The sequence below is a fragment of the Lathyrus oleraceus genome, chromosome 2 (assembly GCF_024323335.1).
Source record: "Lathyrus oleraceus cultivar Zhongwan6 chromosome 2, CAAS_Psat_ZW6_1.0, whole genome shotgun sequence".
Taxonomy (NCBI): domain Eukaryota; kingdom Viridiplantae; phylum Streptophyta; class Magnoliopsida; order Fabales; family Fabaceae; genus Lathyrus; species Lathyrus oleraceus.
In genome coordinates, this window is record NC_066580.1 from 138,506,842 (window position 1) to 138,514,844 (window position 8,003).

The window sequence follows — 8,003 nt, forward strand, 5'->3', positions numbered from 1 at the left end:
CTTGGGCTTCCTTACAATAAAACCTACTTGGTTATTAATTAATCGAGTAGATGAAATAATACACTAAATAAAATTCATTTATTCCTAAACATGAATTCAAACCATTTTTCCAAACCATTTCATTTCAAAAGAGTTTCTCTCTTTTAAAACATAAACTTGGGATGAAAAAGAGATAGGAGGCGTACGCCTTACTATTTCTCAATTACTCGAATAATTGGCGTACGCCATATTGCGCGAGTTCTTGTCACCCGATTAAATCTTAAATCACACAATTTCAAATCACTTTTCAAAATCAAATATAATTTCCAAATTCAAATCATTCAAACCAAAGACTTCAAATCATAATATTTTAAATCATTTCTACAAATTCCAAATCCTTTTAATTAATCTTTGAATGAAAAGGAGAATAGTGAGCATCCGCTTCATTATCTCTCGATTATACGAATAATTGGCGTACACCATATTGCTCGGATTTTCGTCATTCAAATATAAACCTTAATCATACAACTTTCAAATCACTCTTCAAAATCAAATATAATTTCCAAATTCAAATCATTCAAACCCTAACACTTCAAATCATAATATTTCAAATCATTTCTACAAATTCCAAATCCTTTTAATTCCATATTTTGGATGAAAAGGGGAATAGTGAGCATCCGCTTCATTATCTCTCGATTATTCGAATAATTGGCGTACACCATATTGCTTGAATCTTCGTCATCAAATTAAAGCCTATCAAAATACAAATTATTTTCACAAATCAAATACGACATCCAAACATATCTTTTACAATTTAAACTTCGGATGATAAAAGATGAGAGGCATACGCCTCGCCATCTCTCGATTATTTGAATAATTGGCAAACGCCATATTGCACAAATTATCGACTTCCGACTAAAACACGCTAAATAAACTTGGATAAGGGAATAAGTGGCGTACGCCTCATTATTCCTTGAATAAGCAAGTAGGGGGCGTACGCCTCGCTACCGTGCGCATTCAACATCCACAAACAAACTTTCAAAATAATCTGAATGAAAAAGGAATAAAAGGCGGACGCCTTATTATTCCTCGAAAGAATTGAACAATTGGTGAACACCACATTGCTCAACCTTTCGTCGTTCTTCAAAACATCTCAAGCAAATCAATCTAACTTCTCGCCCCCGAGCGATCGAAACCAATCAAAACCCAAACACATCAATTCAACTTGTCACCCCCGCGTGACCAAAACCCTTTCAAAAGAACATTGTCAATCCTTTCTAATGCGCACAACAAACCAGTGCTTAAGCCTCCGCCGAGAGTAGACAAGCCAGCGTTTAGCCTTTAGGACGCGATCCATACAGTCGTTCATTAAAAGACACCAACAAACCGTAGTTGCTCGAACTACGATTGCTCTGATTTCCTTATTACACCATAAGGATACGTAGGCAGGAGATTATCGTATCTTCGCGAGCACACTAATAAAAAACCTCTCATTTCCCCTTCCTGAGGTCTTCATCCATCTCTATTATCAACTCTACTTACTCGAAGAAAGAAAATAACAGTTAACTAACATTCAAATAGCAAATTAGACTAAAAGGTTCCCGTTGAGTACAACGGACGTGAGGGGTGCTAATACCTTCCCCTTACGTAATTGACTCCCGAACCCGAATATGGTTGCGATGACCATTATTCCATTTTTAAAAGGTTTTATTGATATTTTCCTATTCCTTCATTGGGATAAATAAAGTTCGGTGGCGACTCTGTTCGAACGTAATTTTTTCCGCGACCATCGCGAGGAATCGCATTTTTCGAGGTGCGACAGATGGCGACTCTGCTGGGGACTATAGCTCCATGCTAGAGAGAGTCAGGCCTAATTTAGTTCAAATTGCTATGAATGTTAAAACATTGTTTTCTTCCTTATTACTTCTTTATATCTTGTTGTATTATTTATGCTATGTGATTTATTCTGCTATTATGTTGGGTGATCTATGGTTTCTGACACATGTTGTGAGATAAGCTCCGTACCCGAGCTTTGAGAAGAACTTAGAACCCGGAGTTGTATAGTATTGAACTGAGGGGTGTACACCTCATTGGGACAATACGAGAACTCCACCTAGAGTAAATCTGTTTAGAATTTCCATCATAATATGGCTAGCCCATTATTGCGAGGAAACGTTGAACATGGTCCATGACTCTAGGAACCTTGCCTTAAACCGAAGTCCGTCTTCATGATTGGCGATTGTGTAGTATTGAACCGAGGGGTCTACACCCTGTTCGAACAATACGAGGATCCCACTTAGAATAGATTGGTTCATAACTCTCATCACGATGTGGCTAGCCCATTATTGTGATGGGATGCTGAACACAATCCATGACTCTAAGTTCTGTCTTGGAAAGGAACAACCTTAAGAGCCATCCTTTGTGTGTGGGGTAGAGAACATAGAACCTCCGTATAGGGTGTAGCATATGGTACTTGTAGGTGTTTAATTGGCTGCATTATATGGTAAAACACTAGTTGGATTCTAATGTCATGACATGGTGTGTATGTGTGACTGCAATTGTAGGTTAGAATATCTAACTGTACTTTGATGTCTTGACTGATGTCATGACACACTTGAGTAGTTACTGCAGGATTAGCTAATACAGGATTTATTGAATGTCAAACTGGATACTGTGACATTCATCCCTGTCAGCAGATACTGAGGAATAGAACAGTTGGTGTTCTGTTAGAGCTCAGTATTCATTTGCAATCTGGTTATCAAGGAAGAACCAGACCTGGCATAAGGCCTACTGTATGAATGTCAAACTGGATGTTATGACATTCATCATGGACAATATATACTGAATAATAGACAGAGTGGTGTTCTGCTACACTTCAGTATGTTTCTTAGTTTGTTCTTCAAGAGGATAACAGAACTAACTTAAGGCCAAATGTGTAAATGTCAAATTGGATACTTTGACATTTATTAATGTAAGCTGTTACTGTAGTATGGTCATTTTGATCATGTACAGGTCAGCAAAATTGTACAGTCTGTTTTCTGGAAAAACAGACTCAGCATATGATCCTTGATGTCTAGCTGAATGTCGTGACATTCACTCCTGACAGCATATGCTATATTGTAGGTTGTTCAGTTTTCTGTTTCAGCTTTTTCTTAGGCTATTCTTCAGAAAGTCAACAGCTTAGAGAAAAACCAGGAAATCAACAACCAAGCTACATTTAATGAACCTAACAAATAGCCTATTTGTTAGTAACCTAGATATTGAATTTATGGGAACTCGCGTGACCTTAAATTCAGGAGAATACAAGTGCAAAAGCCCAGGTACTGAAATATAAAAGGAAGTCGTTCCTTCATTCAGTTTCGGGGATTTTGAGGCGTGAAGATTAAGTGTGTCCATCAAACTTCACTGCTGTATTTTTGTGAGCCGTGTATTAGACATATTTTGTAAGCTAAGCCATTATCACGTTGATGATTGTTTTGGTATAGGGTGTTCATTGAGTTGTAAGTGTTGTGTCGCTCAAAGCTTTTAAGCGTGAGTGTTGTGTATCTTGATTAAAGTTGTTAAGCACAATCAAGAGTTGTTTGAAGTGTGACTTCAAAAGTGTCTTTAATGTTGATTAAAGGTAGTAATCACTGAGGTGATTGAGGGGGAGTGAGTAGGAACTCTGATCTTAGAGTAAGATTGAAATTGCATTGGGTAGGGATTAAGTGACGAGTTGTAAACGGGTGAGTTTAGCTTTGAATTAATACTACTGATAGTGGATTTCCTCCCTGGCTTGGTAGCCCCCAGATGTAGGTCATGTTGGACTGAACTGGGTAAACAATTACTTGTGTTATTTACTGCACTTACTGTTAAGTTCTGCATAATTCTTGTCTGTGCAGAATTGGATGTCATAACAACCCGTGTGACATCTAAAGTCTGATAACTAGAATTTCAATTGGCATCAGAGCAGGCACCCTGCCTGTGAATTTCTGGGTGAGATCTAGGGAAGTTACTTTCTAGTACCATGGACAAGGATATAGGACACTCAAATAGACCACCCATGTTGGATGGCTCTAATTATGATGACTGGAAGCCTCGTATGATAGCCTTCTTAAGGTCTCTAGATAGAAAAGTCTGGAGAGCTGTCAACAAAGGATGGGAACATCCAATGAGGACAAGTGAAGATGGAGTCAGTGTGCAGATTTCTGAAGAAGAGTGGGACAAGGAGCAAGAGGCATTAGCTCTTGGAAATTCCAAGGCCTTGAATGCATTGTTCAATGGAATCAGTAAGAACATCTTCAGGCTGGTGCACCACTGTGAACTAGCTAAGGAAGTTTGGGATACCCTCAAGGTAACTCATGAAGGTACTTCCAAAGTGAAGATGTCCAAACTTCAGATGCTGACCACCAAGTTTGAAAATCTGAGGATGAAAGAGGATGAGACTATTCATGACTTTCACATGAATATTCTTGAAATTGCAAACACCTCTGGTGGACTAGGTGAGAAAATGGCTGAAGAGAAACTTGTAAGAAAGATTCTCAGGTCCTTGCCTAAGAGATTTGCTATGAAGGTCACAGCCATAGAGGAGGCGCAGGACATCTGCAATATGAAGGTGGACGAGCTCATTGGCTCTCTTCAAACCTTTGAAATGGGCTTATGTGAGAATGCTGAAAAGAAGAACAAAAGCGTAGCTTTTGTATCTAATGCTGAAGAGGATTCAGAAGCAGGATATACTGAAGGTGATGAAAGTATATCAGAAGCCTTAGCCATGCTTGGGAGACAGTTCAACAAGCTCATAAAGAAATTTGATCAACAGGGTAGACCTAATGTCAAGAACATCCCGTCTGACATAAGGAAAAGATCAACTTCTGAAGAAAAGTACAACCAAGGCAAGGGAATCCAGTGCCATGGATGTGAAGGCTATGGTCATATTAAGGCTGACTGCCCTACCTTTCTCATGATGCAAAGGAAAGGGCTATCTGCCACCTGGTCAGAAGAAGACACTGAGAGTGAATCTGAAGGAGAATCTGCCAAACATGTCACTGCTCTGACCAGTGTATGTGCCTCAGAGGATAACTCAAGTGGAGATGAGCTCACCTTGGATGAACTTGCTGCCTCATATAAAGAACTATGTGTTAAAAGTGCAGAAGTTTGTATCCAGGGAGAAAAGCAGAAGAAACTCATCAAAGAGCTAGAAGCTGAGAAACTAGAGCAGCTGAAAGTCATAGAGGGTCTGAAGGGTAAGATTTCCTTGCTGACCTCTAAGCTAGACCAAATGACCAAATCCATAAAAATGTTGAATAAAGGATCTGACACCTTGGAAGAAATTCTAAAGGTGGGACAGAAGGCAGGACTCATGTCTGACTTAGGAAGCACTAAGTACTCTGCATCTGAACTCAAAAAGCCTAAGGCTGTTGTCGCATCACGCGAAAAACCGGCGGGAAAACAAGAACAACAGAGCCGCCACCATGCGTTATTTATCCCAAAAGAGGGAAAGGAAACGCTCAGAGTAAACCTGGAAAGAACATGGTCTCGCGACCAAAGAGAATGGGATCGGGAGTCGGTTATGCGAAGGGAAGGTATTAGCACCCCTACGCATCCGTCGTACTCGACGGGATCCACGCGCAAGAGGAAGGAAAATGGTTGCTAAAACACTGCTCACACACACACACTGGCTGAAGGAGACACAAGAAAACAGACTGAAACTGACTCGGCAGAATATCGCATCCTGGGCCTACTTAGTCTATCAGGCATAGACATCAGAGTCGAAGTAGTTCGGACTGGGGAAACGACACATGCTCGCTAGGATATCGCATCCTATGCATACGTATCTTCTTGGACGAAGAAGAATCAGAGCATTTGTAGCTCGGCTGACACGCACACAAACAAACAAAGGCAAAGGCAAACGTGGAGCCCGAATGCCAATCACTGGACTTACATCAGCATCCGAAACAAACACACACAAAGAGGCAAACGTGGAGCCTGAATGCCAATCACTGGACTTACATCAGCATCCGAACCAACAAACACACACAGGAAACCAACTGCCAATCGCTGGACTTACGTCGGACTCCAACCAGAAAACACCTACACTGGAACCCGAATGCCACTCGAGGGACTTACATCAGCTTCCAAGCACACAACAAGACAAAACAAAGACACAGGCGCCCGGAGAGATCTGCTCATCTCCTGCCTACGTACCTCATCTGGTATGAGGATCAGGGCGACGTAGTTCCCCTACGGAGGGATACAGGACTAGTCTAACCAGATAACAGAGGGAGACACAACTAGGGAGACTACGACTCGAGCCTAGATGTTATCATGCAAAATCATCCCTAAGTTAAGGTTTCTAGCTAACTGGCACAGGGAGCCAGCCTATCCTAAACATGACTTGCACAGGAAGCAAGCCAAACCCGCACTTAACTTGCACAGGAAGCAAGCCAAGCAAAACCTAACTTGCACAGGAAGCAAGTCTAAACTAAACCTAACTTGCACAGGAAGCAAGTCAAACAAACACACAAGCACAGGTAGCACACACTATACACAAGCAAGGGGCTCAAACAAGGCTAGGTTTTAGTCGAGGGGTCATATCAACCTCAACAAACAAACCTCTGGAACTGGGTAGATGTTGCTCTTAACCTTGCCATTGAGGGGCTAAGGTGAAGCAGATGAAAGGTGAGTGAAGATAAGACTTCACAGCTCTTATCCCTGGCCTGGGAGAGCTTAAGACAAGAATGTGTGGGTTCAGAAAGTGGGAACCCTTCTACACATTTAAAACTGACTCAACTGTACAATTGTACAAGATCTTGGGTTTGTATCTGCAATGCATCAACACAGTGGTGTGAGCAAAGCAGATGACACACAGAATAGCAGGGGATAGATTGCATATCCCTTGGGTTCTGCCAATTGCCTCTTCACTTAGGAGGTCTTTGACTCTATGCAAGGACAAAAGTAAACAGTCACAAACATTGCCTCTTAAGGAGGACTTCAGACAGTTGCCTGGCCAAGTAACAGGCCAGGTCTTCCAGACTACATGAAGTTAGGAAGTTATACCTCAATGCAAATTGCTTATGCAAGCAAAGCAAAGCAAAAGTTCACAAGGAACTGAGCAACTAAAAGCACCTGAAATAGTCAAGCAGACATTAGTATACAACTTCAAACAAAGCAAAAAGAAACAGACATCAACAGTTAATCAGAAGCAAATGGATGTGCAAAGGCATAAGGCTTAAGGCATGTGAGCCAAGTCACCTACAAAACAAACAAATTAGTCAATGATATTCAAGCAAGCTCAATCAAAAGAAATGGTCTCATTGGTCATTTGTTGGTCAACCTGAAAGCATGAGCTCAAAAGTGAGTAACAGGACCACTAGGACAAGCCTAGGGTCAAAAGGGAATGACAAAGTTAAAACAGAAAGTGGCAAGTATCCAAAATCATGTTCAAACAATTAAGAAACAAACCCAATCGGTTTCATGTTTATATCATGCATCATCATCATTTCATGAACAGATTAGGTCAAAGCATGGCATTTAGAAGCCCATAGAAGTCAACAGCAAGACTTGAATCAAAAGCAAACTCAAACATTTCCAAAAATTACCAAATAAATCATGATCAATCACAACACATAGCATAGTAAGCATGTCAAATTTCATCTCATTTGGACAAGTGGAAGGCAGTCAATGAAAATCAGAAAGTCAAAGCAATTTTGAACATGCTCAAAGAAGTCAACCAAACATGCATCAACTTAGAAAAATCATAAGTCAGAGATGGTGTATGATAAATGAATGGGATCAAAACCATGGCAAAGCTTAAGATGTCTAGTTATCTCATGTAAAATTTCATGTCCATCTAATAAAGTATGAGGATTTCACAAATGAAATGGCAACATGCATCACATAAGGTCAATATAAGACCAACCAGGGGAGAAAATCCCAAACAATTAGGAAATGCCACAAATAATTCCACAAAAAATCACATGTGAACTAGACATACTAGAGTAGGTTCATGCAAAAATTCACATCAATTGGAGGTCAAGAAGCATGGT